This window comes from Lactuca saligna, chromosome 8 (genome assembly GCF_052625555.1).
Source record: "Lactuca saligna cultivar CGN05327 chromosome 8, ASM5262555v1, whole genome shotgun sequence".
NCBI classification, from domain to species: domain Eukaryota; kingdom Viridiplantae; phylum Streptophyta; class Magnoliopsida; order Asterales; family Asteraceae; genus Lactuca; species Lactuca saligna.
This window is the reverse complement of record NC_136424.1, coordinates 236,113,163-236,126,828: the sequence shown is the minus strand read 5'-3', so window position 1 is coordinate 236,126,828 and position 13,666 is coordinate 236,113,163.

The following is a 13,666-nucleotide window of genomic DNA, read 5'->3' as shown; positions in this document are numbered from 1 at the left end:
GTGTTCTACGAGTGTCGTGAGGAAGGGCACATTGCAAAGGATTGCTCGAAGAAGAAAGAGGCGGCAAGGCCCAACATTCCACCAAAGTCGAAGGTGGAAGCCTTCCAGATGACGCTTGAGGCTGCGAAGGAGGCAGAAGATGTCGCATCAGATACCTTTCTTGTAAATGGATTGCCTGCCACTATACTGTTTGATTCAGGAGAAAACTACTCCTTTTTGTCACATAAATTTGGAGGAAAATTAGCATTACATGTAGAAAAACTTGATAATACCCTAATTATGGAAGTTGCCAGTGGCAAATTCGTACCTGTTAGTGATTGTATTAAGAACATCGTCATTGACTTAAACGGAAACAAATTCCACGAAGATCTATTAACCATAGAGTTGAACAGTTCGACATCGTTTTGGGAATGGATTGGCTTAACGCCAACGATGTCGAGATATTATGCCAAAAGAAGATAGTAAGAGTAAACCCACCTAGAAAAGAGTCATTTATGGTGTACGGGGACAAACGTAGAGTAAATTCTGGAATCATCTCCCTGATGAAAGCCAAAAAAATGCTTGTTTAAAGGATGTGCATCATATTTGGTATTTGTGATCGATGCTAAAAAGGAAACGAAGGAGGTGCATAATATAGCGATCGTGTGTGATTATCCGAAAGTCTTTCCTGAAGATCTTCCCGGATTACCGCCTGATAGACAAGTGGAGTTTCGGATAGATTTGTTACTAGAAACGACACCAATAGCAAAAGCACCATACCAATTAGCACCAAAGGAGATGAAGGAGCTCATGACACAGCTTCAAGAGCTGTTGGACCACGGTTTCATTCGACCTAGTTCATCACCCTGGGGAGCTCTGATATTATTCGTGAAGAAGAAAGATGGAAGCATTAGAATGTGCATAGATTATAGAGAGTTGAATAAGGCAACAGTAAAGAACAAGTACCCTTTTCCAAGGATTGATGACCTATTCGATCAGCTGCAAGGTTCGAGCTATTTCTCAAAGATCGATCTTAGGTTAGTATATCATCAGCTGAAGGTGAGAGAGCAGGATATCGAGAAGACTACATTCAGAACAAGATATGGACACTACGAGTTCTTGGTTATGTCATTTAGACTAACGAATGCTCCAACAGCGTTCATGGATTTGATGAACATGGTTTGTAAACCTTTCCTCGATAAATCCATGATAGTGTTCATAGATGACATTTTGATTTACTCAGGAAGCCAGGAGGAGCATGTCAATCATCCACGAGAAGTGTTAGAAGTCCTGAAGAAGGAGAAGTTGTATGAAAAGTTCTCCAAATGTGATTTTTGGATCCGAGAAGTCCAATTCTTGGGTCATGTGGTTAACCAAGAGAGAATAATGGTTGACCCAACAAAGATCGAAGTTGTGATGAAGTGGGAATGACCAAAAAGTCCCATGGAGATTCGAAGCTTTCTGGGATTAGTTGGATATTACCAACGATTTATCTAAGGCTTTTCCTCGATATTTGCTTCAGTAATAGCGTTGACCCACAAAGGAGCTACTTATACATGGAGCGAGAAGCACAAAGAAGAATTCGAGAAGTTGAAGAAGAAGTTGTGTGAAGCACCGATTCTTTCTCTACCCGATGGAGTTGAAGACTTCGCAGTGTATAGCGATACGTCAGGAGTCGGGTTAGGATGTGCTCTAACTCAAAAAGAAAAGGTGATAGCATACACATCTCGACAATTAAATGAGCACGAAAAGAACTACCCCACTCATGATCTGGAGTTGGCAACGGTAGTATTTGCACTAAAGATATGGAGACATTATCTCTATGGCACGAAGTGCAAACTTTTCATTGATCATAAGAGTCTCCAGTATCTCTTTAATCAAAAGGAATTGAATATGAGGCAACAACGCTGGCTGGAATTACTCAAGGACTACGACTGTGAGATACTTTACCACCCTGGTAAAGCGAATATCATCGCCAATGCTCTAATTTAAAAAGTCAATCTTGAAAGAAAAAGGCCAAGACCGTTGAGAATAGAAGTTGTCTCAACGATTGTGGAAAGTATCCGGATAACTTAACAAGAGGCTTCAGAGAAGAATGACCGAAAGGAAGAACGTTTGGAAAAAACGTTAGTGTTTGCTACAAACAGTCAAGGATTAAATGTATTCCAAGTAAGGATTTGGGGTACCTAAGATACGAGGAATATGAGATCTTCTGATGGAAGAAGCTCACAAGACCATGTACTCGATTCATCCCGACAGCACAAAAATGTATAGGGACCTAAAACCCTACTATTGGTGGTCGACGATGAAGCTCGATGTTTCGAAGTATGTAGCCGAGTGTGTGACATGTGCGAGAGTTAAGGCACAACATCGGAAACCGAATGGGAGTTTATAACCTTTACATGTACCCATGGGTAAACGGGAAGACATCACCATGGATTTTGTGACTAAACTGCCCAGGACGAAGAATGTTCACGACATGATTTGGGTGGTCGTGGATCGTTTCACTAAGAGTGCACACTTCGTAGCAGCCAATGAGAGGTGGTCTATGGATAAGCTTGCAAATGCTTACGTGAAGGAGGTAGTAAGACTTTATGGTGTTCCTCTTACGATTGTATCAAATCGTGATAGTCGTTTCACGTCAAGCTTCTGGAGAATTCTACAAGAGGAATTGGGTACGAAGTTGTGTTTGACTACAGCTTACCATCCGTAGACTGATGGATAGAGCGAAAGAACGATTCAGACACTGGAAGACATTTTGAGAGCATGTACCCTGGATTTCCAAGGTAACTGGGATGAGCACTTACCTCTGGTAGAATTTTCCTACAACAATAGTTTACACTCGATCATCAAGATGATGCCTTATTAAGCTTTGGACGGACATAAGTGTCATACACCGTCTTGTTGGCTTGAGTCTGGAGAAAAGCAGTTTATGGGGCCCGAGATAGTCCATGAGACTGCTGAGAAATTGAAGGTGAATAGGGAAAGGTGTGACAATCGTCAATCTTGAGTCAAGTCAAGTCATCAAGTCAAGCCGGTCAACTCTATTAAACCTTGTGTATTAGGGTTTGTGTTATGTTCGTATTGTATAACTTGCTATATGAATGGGAAAACATCACTGGAGAAAAGTTTTGTATTAAAAACTTCCTAAGCCTTAGTACTAATCAATGAATTAAACTGATGAAAACCATGTTGCATACTCATTAGGAGTGTGTGGGATCCTTAATCATGACTTAACGGGCTCAAGAGACTTGCCTTACGGAACCAAACACTCACTAATGCCACACTTGAAATCTCTCCAAGTATGTGAAATCTCTCTCAAATATCTCTCTGTATGAGAAATCTCTCCAAGAATGTCAAATCTCTCCTAAATCTCTCCAAGTATGTGAAATCTCTCTCGAATATCTCTCTGTATGAGAAATCTCTCCAAGAATGTCAAATCTCTCCTAAATCCCTCCAAGTATGTGAAAACTCTCACAAATGTCAAATCTCTCCCAAATCTCTCCAAGTATGTGAAATCTCTCTCAAAAATCTCTCTGTATGAGAAATCTCTCCAAGAATGTCAAATCTCTCCCAAATCTCTCCAAGTATGTGAAAACTCTCGCAAATATCTCTTTGTATGAGAAATCTCTCCAAGAATGTCAAATCTCTCCCAAATCTCTTCAAGTGTGAGAAATCTCTCCCAAATCTCTCTCAAAAGTTTCCCGTAACTTTTTGGAATCATTCGGGTCATTCCGGCCCTTAACCGAGTCAAAAACGGCTCAAAACGGGCCGAAAACGAGAAAATTGGACATTAGGAACCGAAGGTCCTCTTAGGGACCAAGTGCAAGGAGGAGCCGAACCCTCCTGAGCCGAAGGTCCTCTCGGGGCCGAACCTCGCCCAGGAGGAACCGAAACCGAGAGCAAGAAGCAAGAACCGAAAGTACTGTTCACAACCGAGCGGTCGGTCCCTCTCGGTGCCTCTCGGTCCGCCCCCACTCTCTGTCCGCTATTCTGTCTCTCGGTTCGCTATTCCGCCGCTCGGTTCGCTGTCTCGTTTCTCTGTTCGCTACTTCGCCTCTCTGTTCTCCTTCTCACTCTCTGTCTCGCGCGCCTCTCTGTCCCCTCCCACCTCTCGGCTCCTTCCTTCTCTCTTCTTCTCCTCTCGGTTCCGCCTCCCTCTCTCTCTCGGTTCAGCATAAGAGGGCCGAACCTCGGCCAGATTTCGCATTTTTGTCATTTTCAGCCCATTTTTGATATTTTTAACATTTTAAGCCCGTTTTTCGTGATTTTAAAGCGGGATTTTCTCCAGAAATTTTATTTTAACATAATAAACCCTAAATATTCATAATTTAAACATATTTTTTATAAAAATCATTAATTAAATAATAAAGATCTAATGGGGGATTTATTTAAGGTAGAGTGTTGACTTTGCCTTAACTTATGACACAAGCAACCACCCCACACCCACTCTATGACCAGCCATACCTCCCCACCTTACCTATGTCACTTCAAGGTTCCCTTACACTCAAATTTCACTCACTCCCACGTTTTTGAGCTGGAACAAACAACCACACTCCTCATTTTCTCTCATTTCTCTCATTCCACTAAGTAACAAACACCACTTTTTCTCTCAAACTCTTCTACACAAATTTTCGAGATCCAAGGCTGATTTCAAGTGTTCTTACACACTTAGTAAGTAAAAGTTCATCCTCCCTATTACTATTTCACTTCATTCTACTCAAATCTTTGGTTGCTTACACAAACTCCCTAACTATGATGTTAGATTCTCGAAAACCTTCAAGGCATCTTCAAGTGTTCTTGAATTAAACACTTCCATTCTTCAACAATCATCTACTGAAATCACTCAAGGTGAGTTCATACCCCTACATTTTCATGTTTTCTCAAGTTTTCAGGGGGGGAATACAAGTTAAAACACTAAGAACATATCTAAAATTTTCTAACAGCCTTCATCAGAAAAGTTCAACTCCATTCACGGACTGTTTTGGGCATCTTAAATATTTTTGTTTTCAAAACTGTACAGGGTGCAAATAGTTCAAGTTTTTAGCTTTAAAATGGCTACTTGCACATCTCCATACGATTTTTCTACAATTTATGGTGATTTTTACAAAACTGCCTATCATTTCAAACAACAATCCGGACCAGTCTGTGATTTTGGACTTTTTCACCCAAGTTAGAGGTCGTATTAATTTGTGATAAAAATTATGAGAAAACTAGACACATTTTGTGAACTCTCAGAATTTACGGATCTAGTTTTCGACTTCGTATGATTTCTCTATGATTTTTCCAAAACAGGGCAGAATTGCTAAATTTTGTCAACAACATGTAAATATCATAACACTTTGTATTATGTTGAGCAAAGTGTATAATCATAAGTTTTAGTATTTGTATGTGTTTCCTTGTTAGTTTATCATTATGAACTGAAACTAAGACATTCATATTAAATATTAAATATTATCCATTCATTTTGGAACACGTATTATTAGACTATGAAAAGTATAGTTTGATAAATTCACAATACTAATACATTCCCATAAAAGAATTCATACATATTACATACGTTTTAGATAAACTATAATAGGTATAGTTTATGATACATCACTCAACGCACTCGTACAAAAAGGGGTACATCCATACAAGAAAGATTTATATTCACACGCATTTCACGTAAACTTGTTAACCTATGTTGTGAGACTCTCTCTCTCCCCGTACGTCCGAGTGCGGGATATAATTCCTGGTAGTTATAATCAAAGTCTCCTTGAGGGAGAACGTGATACTTGTATATAGATCTATATTGGGTTTGACACCCCACACCTTGCTGCTAGCTACAGTGGGACCTGCAGGTCTACGGGTGACAAATGTCATTTCATTTTCGCGACGCCTGAGAAACGTTGTGGCAGGTTCACATAGTCACAGTATGATTATAGCGACTCACTTAGGGGGATAACAATTCATGAAGTTTACGGGGTTTCATAAAACCGAAGTAGGTTTTAGGTTGATAAAAGAAATTTACTTTCCATAACATTTTAAACTCACAACATTTTTACTAAGAAACGATGATTTCTCATACACTCTAGTCTTTGGTTATAAGGCTACATTTCTCGGATTTCAAGGGAAATATCGGATTTTTTTCTGAAACAAACGCGACATTTACATGTGAAATACTTCTACTAAGTTTATTGATAAAAGCTTATGAACTCACCAACCTTTGTGTTGACACTTTTCAAACAACTTGTATTCACAGGAAAACACTAATCAGGTTATCAAGTGCTTTTGAGGATGGGACGTTAAGGCGTCAAACTTTTCACATTTTGACAACATATTGTAATTGATTTTGAAACATGTAATTCATACAAATGATGTAACTTTTTCAATTATATATATGTTGGTTGTGTTTGCTTAAATTACTATTAAAATTGTGGTTATGATGCTATACATGAAGTCCTCCACCCCCGGACGTTTCCGCCATCCTTGGTTTGGGGGTGTGACAGATTGGTATCAGAGCACGGTTTATAGTGAATTAAGTATGTCAACCACATAAGATATACAAACTATAAACACATTTGGGACTAAAAGTCTCTGATTCTTAAAGTGATTTAAAGAGTTGTACTTTTAGAAAACAAATAATTTCTTGTTTTAAAGTATACTTGCATGCATTCTATACTAGCATGGTGTCATAACTTAGGAGAACATAAATTGAAAGAGGAGGAGTCGAACATTATTAATACGCCTTAGCATGTGTAATCAGTTCTGGGAAGGATATAGCCTGATCAACTATATCCGTCCAAGAAGTGACTTACGCACACTAAGGAATAGTCGTAATGAGCGACAAATCTGAAAACCCAATAACACTCCATAAAGAACACGCTAAGAACCAAATATAAACATTTAAAAATACTATAGGAGTATTTGTACGTTTCTATATCGCCAAATTATTATTTTCCGATACATACTTCTTAACCCCGTTTCTCGTGCAGACGACATGGCAGGATTTCACATACCCGGGGACCCCTACTTTCCCAATCAGGGAAACGCGGGATGGATTGAAGACGAGCCCGAGGAGAATCCCGAAGAGGAACCCGAGGAAGATCCCGAAGAGGATCCCGAGGAGGAGCCCGAGGAGGAAGACGAACAAGAAGAAGAAGAGGAAGAAGAGGAAGACGACCAAGAAGAAGAGGAAGAAGAGGAAGAAGAGGAAGAAGAGGAAGGTGATGAGGTAGTCATGGTTGGGAACGAAGCGGAGGAACCACCAGAAGTATTCAACCCTCCCTACATCGCGAGGGTACCCGCGCACCGTTTTGGTTACAACGGACCTGAACCCCCTTGGGTAACAACGATCGAAAGATGGAGCCGACAACAACGCCAACGGTCACCATATGGTTACCAACGAGGTTACTATGATCTCACTCATGGTGGACCGGCTGATAGGGCTCTCCCCGTCACGATACAACGAATGGCAAGAATGGATGATCGTGGTAGGACAACGGCAGATCAGGTCCGGGAGTTAAGCGCCATTGTACAGTCTACTACGGATCGCACCAGAAACCTGGAACGAGACTCCCATCACCGAGACCAACTCATTCGAGACCTTCTCGCGGCTCAAGCAGAAACAAGAGAGTATCGGGAAAGATACATGGCACTCGAAGAGAGAATGGTTGCAGCCGAACGCAAATTGGCGGAACTACAGGGCGCATCGACATCATCGCAGCCCCCGTCAAAGAAGGGTCGCAGTGATTAGAACTCGTTGCTATTCTCCCGTCTTGGTAGTAGAATTTTATGAGTACGCGTTGGTGCTACTCCTTGTATGTAGGTCGACCCTGCGACTATGTGATTACACTATTCAAAGGGCTTTTGTAATGCCAAAAACTACCTTTTGTAACGATGTAATGTAGACCCTTATGAGGTCAAACTTTTCTCTCTAAACGTTATGTACTAAAAGTTATCAATGAAATTTGGCATGTGTTTTATTTATTGAATGTTTGGCACTATACATCATAACCTGATCACACAAACAGTTTGCGAATAATAAAGTTATGGTAAAATACAAGAGGGATGAAACCAGTAACACTCGACTCGTTATCACTATCGAAGTCTCATCAACTAGTCATTTTTCTTTATGACAGAACCATGCCACCAAGGAAAAGACCAAGGCCTTCCAGCAACCCAGTGCCGCCTCCACCAGCACCTCCGCAGTTTGATCCTGCAATGTTCCAGGCTGCAGTAACGGCAGCCGTGGCGGCAGCAATGTCGCAAATGGGAACCCATGGTTCCGGCGGTTCTGGATCCGGAGCTACAAATTCCATTCATGGGGACAGTACGGGGCGTACGAGGGAGTGCTCTTACAAGGACTTCACGAATGGCAAACCCGATCCTTTCAATGGAAGCGGGGGCGTTATCACACTGGTTCAATGGTTCGAAAGGACCGAGGCAGTTTTTGAAATCTGCGCTTGTCCCGAAGCGAGCAAGGTCAAGTTTGCGGCATTCACTTTCACTGGAAAAGCACTTACTTGGTGGAATGGCCGAGTTAAGTCACTTACTCCTGCAGTAGCTAACGCGATCAGCTGGGAGGATTTGAAAGCTCTAATGTTAAAGGAATACTGCCCGAGGGGCGAAATACAAAAACTTGAAGAAGAACTTTGGAACCTCAGGATGACAGGCACTGATCTTGAAACTTATACTGCCCGTTTCAACGACCTAGCACTCCTTTGTCCAACAATGGTCACGCCAGAAGAGAAGAAGGTGGAACGATACCTCTGGGGGCTGTCATCCCAGATTCAAGATAGTGTATTGGCCTCGAAACCCACTACCTTTGAGAGTGCCAAGGAATTGGCACAACAACTCATAGATCACAGGGCTAGCCGTGGTACCGTGATAACCACCACCGACCGAACAAAAGGAGGGAACAACAAGAGGAAATTCTGGGGCAATAAAAGGAAACAACCAATTCAGGACCCCGCCAAAAAGCAACCGATTGTTGCTGTTCGCGCCGCCACTACTGCTGTCGCACCAGCGCCACCGAAACAGTATACAGGAACTCTTCCCAAATGCAACAAGTGTAACTACCACCATAACGGTGCTTGTCGAGAGTTACACTGCAATAACTGTAACAAAAAGGGGCACACTGCACGATTCTGTAGAGCGACTACCCAACCCGCCACACAAGTCGCTACGACCGGCAACACTGGAGCAAGCCAAGCCTGCTATGGGTGTGGTGAAACGGGACACTTCAGGAGGAACTACCCCAAGGCACGAGCCCCTAATGCTGGGGGTGTAGGGAGAGTCCTAACTTTAGGGCAGGGAGAAGCAGTCAAGGATCCCTCTGTGGTTACTGGTACGTTCCTCCTCAATAACTCTTATGCATGCGTACTTTTCGATAGTGGGGCAGAAAGGAGTTTCATAAGTCACCAATTCAAACATATACTTAAGCAAAATTCTCAACCACTAGAAGATTCTTACATCGTAGAAATGGAAAATGGAAAGGTTGAGCGCGCTAATGATATTTACATAGGGTGTACTCTCACTCTAGACAACCATTTGTTCAAAATCGACCTTATGCCGATCACCATAAAAAGCTTCGATATAATCATTGGTATGGATTGGTTAAGCCTTCATCGTGCCGACATTCTATGTTACGAAAGGGCCGTCCGCCTCAATCTGCCGAATGGCAACGTTCTCACCGTTTATGGCAATAAACCTAGTGCGAACCTGCAAATCATCTCTTGTGTTAAAACCCAAAAGTACCTCCGAAAGCAATACCAGGTTTTCTTAGCCCACATCGTAGACAAGAAACAGGAGGTGAAGGACATCAAAGAAATTCCAGAAGTATGCAACTTCCCTGATGTTTTCCCAGACGATCTGCCTGGTGTACCACTCGCACGACAAGTCGAATTTCGGATCGAATTAATCCCAGGAGCTACCCCCGTCGCCAGGGCTCCCTATCGCTTAGCACCAGCAGAAATGCAAGAACTATCCAGCCAATTGAATGAACTATTGAGCAAAGGGTTCATCAGGCCAAGCTTCTCACCTTGGGGAGCACCAGTCTTATTTGTAAAGAAGAAGGATGGGTCTTTTCGCATGTGCATAGACTATCGAGAACTGAACAAACTCACTATCAAAAACCGTTATCCCCTACCCCGAATCGATGACCTCTTCGATCAGCTCCAAGGAGCCAGCTACTTTTCAAAAATCGACCTGAGGTCGGGCTATCATCAACTGCGAGTTCAAGAAGAGGATATCCCCAAGACGGCATTCAGAACTCGCTATGGGCACTATGAGTTTGTAGTGATGCCATTCGGATTAACTAACGCGCCCGCGGTGTTCATGGATTTGATGAATCGAGTATGTCGACCCTTCTTGGATAAATTCGTCATCGTATTCATCGACGATATCTTGGTCTATTCGAAGAGCGAAGAAGAGCACAGCATCACCTACGACTAGTTCTGGAGGTTTTAAGGACCGAGAAGCTTTACGCTAAATTCTCAAAGTGTGAATTTTGGCTCCGAGAAGTAGGATTCCTTGGCCACGTAGTAAGCAAAGAAGGAATACATGTGGACCCCTCGAAGATCAAAGCAATCGAAGATTGGTCAACACCCACAACGCCGACGGAAATCCGACAGTTTTTAGGACTTGCAGGCTACTATCGAAGATTCATACAAAACTTCTCCAAAATCGCTAAGCCTCTCACCACCTTGACTCAGAAAGGGGTGGTGTTCGAATGGGAAGATAAACAAGAAGCCGCCTTCCAGACACTAAAGCAAGCCCTATGCAGCGCACCAGTCTTGTCTCTTCCAGAAGGAACTGATGATTTTGTGGTGTATTGCGATGCTTCAAATCAAGGCCTCGGCTGTGTGCTCATGCAAAGGGGAAAAGTCATCGCTTATGCATCAAGGCAACTGAAGACACATGAAGTTAATTACACAACCCACGACCTTGAATTGGGAGCTGTGGTGTTCGCCCTGAAGATTTGGAGGCACTACCTCTACGGCACCAAGTGCACCATCTTCACTGATCACAAAAGTCTTCAACACATTCTCAATCAGAAAGAACTAAACATGCGCCAAAGAAGATGGGTGGAATTACTGAATGACTACGAATGTGAAATTCGCTACCACCCGGGCAAGGCTAATGTAGTAGCCGACGCCTTAAGTAGGAAAGAATACTCGGGTCGCCGAGTAAAATCCCTAGCCATGACCATCCACTCCCAACTGGCCACCCAGATCAAGGACGCCCAATTAGAAGCCCTGAAACCAGAAAACGTGGCAAGCGAAGCACTAAGGGGGATGGATAAGAACTTGGAAGTCAAAGGGGATGGAGCTCGTTATCTCATGAATCGAATCTGGACACCGAAGTTCGGTGGGTACCGAGACGTTGTAATGAACGAGGCCCACAAGACTCGATACTCCATTCATCCGGGGTCAGATAAGATGTATCTAGACCTCAAAAGGTTATACTGGTGGCCAAACATGAAGGCCGAAATTGCTACTTATGTGAGCAAGTGCCTCACTTGCGCCAAGGTCAAGGTGGAATATCAAAAGCCATCAGGACTACTTCAACAACCGGATATACCCGAGTGGAAGTGGGAGCGAATAACCATGGACTTCGTAACCAAACTGCCTAAGACATCAGGTGGGATGGATACCATATGGGTGGTTGTGGACAGATTGACCAAGTCCGCACACTTCCTGCCAATAAAGGAAACAGACAAGATGGAAAAGTTGACCAGGACGTACATTAAGGAGATTGTGCGACTACATGGTGTACCAACATCCATTATCTCGGATCGAGATAGTAGATTCACCTCGCGTTTCTGGCAGTCCCTACAAAAGTCTCTGGGAACCAGGTTAGATATGAGTACGGCCTACCATCCACAAACGGACGGACAAAGCGAGAGGACCATCCAGACGTTGGAAGACATGCTGAGAGCCTGTGTGATAGATTTTGGTAAGGCATGGGATACCCATCTACCGCTTATCGAGTTTTCTTATAATAACAGTTATCACACTAGCATTGGAGTCGCTCCATTCGAAGCTCTCTACGGTCGCAAGTGTAGATCACCACTGTGTTGGGCCGAAGTTGGAGATACTCAGCTAGCCAGAGGGCAAGTCCCTGATAGCACCCTTACTGGGCCTGAAATCATAAGGGAAACCACAGAAAAGATCATTCAAATTCGGGAAAGACTAAAAGCGTCTCGTGATCGACAAAAGAGTTACGCGGATAAGCGACGCAAACCTTTAGAATTCCAGGTCGGAGACCGGGTACTACTAAAAGTTTCTCCCTGGAAGGGGGTGATACGTTTCGGTAAACGGGGGAAACTAAACCCAAGGTACATCGGTCCGTTCGAAATCCTTGCTAGGATTGGTCCTGTGGCGTACAAACTCCGACTACCACAAGAACTTAGTAATGTGCACCCTATCTTCCACGTGTCCAACTTAAAGAAGTGTCTGTCTGACGAGACACTCGTAATACCACTCGAAGAAATCGAAGTTAATGAAAATCTCCACTTTGTGGAGGAACCCATCGAGATCACGGATCGAGAGATCAAGAGAACAAAACAAAGTCGCATTCCCATAGTGAAGGTTCGTTGGAACGCGAAACGAGGGCCTGAGTTTACCTGGGAACGTGAAGATCAAATGAAGCAAAAGTATCCACATCTTTTCCCAAACCCTTGAAGTCCCAGCCGAATTTAAATTTCGGGACGAAATTCCCTCTAACGGGGGGATGATGTGACAATCGTCAATCTTGAGTCAAGTCAAGTCATCAAGTCAAGCCGGTCAACTCTATTAAACCTTGTGTATTAGGGTTTGTGTTATGTTCGTATTGCATAACTTGCTATATGAATGGGAAAACATCACTGGAGAAAAGTTTTGTATTAAAAACTTCCTAAGCCTTAGTACTAATCAATGAATTAAACTGATGAAAACCATGTTGCATACTCATTAGGAGTGTGTGGGATCCTTAATCATGACTTAACGGGCTCAAGAGACTCGCCTTACGGAACCAAACACTCACTAATGCCACACTTGAAATCTCTCCAAGTATGTGAAATCTCTCTCAAATATCTCTCTGTATGAGAAATCTCTCCAAGAATGTCAAATCTCTCCCAAATCTCTCCAAGTATGTGAAATCTCTCTCAAAAATCTCTCTGTATGAGAAATCTCTCCAAGAATGTCAAATCTCTCCTAAATCCCTCCAAGTATGTGAAAACTCTCACAAATGTCAAATCTCTCCCAAATCTCTCCAAGTATGTGAAATCTCTCTCAAAAATCTCTCTGTATGAGAAATCTCTCCAAGAATGTCAAATCTCTCCCAAATCTCTCCAAGTATGTGAAAACTCTCGCAAATATCTCTTTGTATGAGAAATCTCTCCAAGAATGTCAAATCTCTCCCAAATCTCTTCAAGTGTGAGAAATCTCTCCCAAATCTCTCTCAAAAGTTTCCCGTAACTTTTTGGAATCATTCGGGTCATTCCGGCCCTTAACCGGGTCAAAAACGGCTCAAAACGGGCCGAAAACGAGAAAATTGGACATTAGGAACCGAAGGTCCTCTTAGGGACCAAGTGCAAGGAGGAGCCGAACCCTCCTGAGCCGAAGGTCCTCTCGGGGCCGAACCTCGCCCAGGAGGAACCGAAACCGAGAGCAAGAAGCAAGAACCGAAAGTACTGTTCACAACCGAGCGGTCGGTCCCTCTC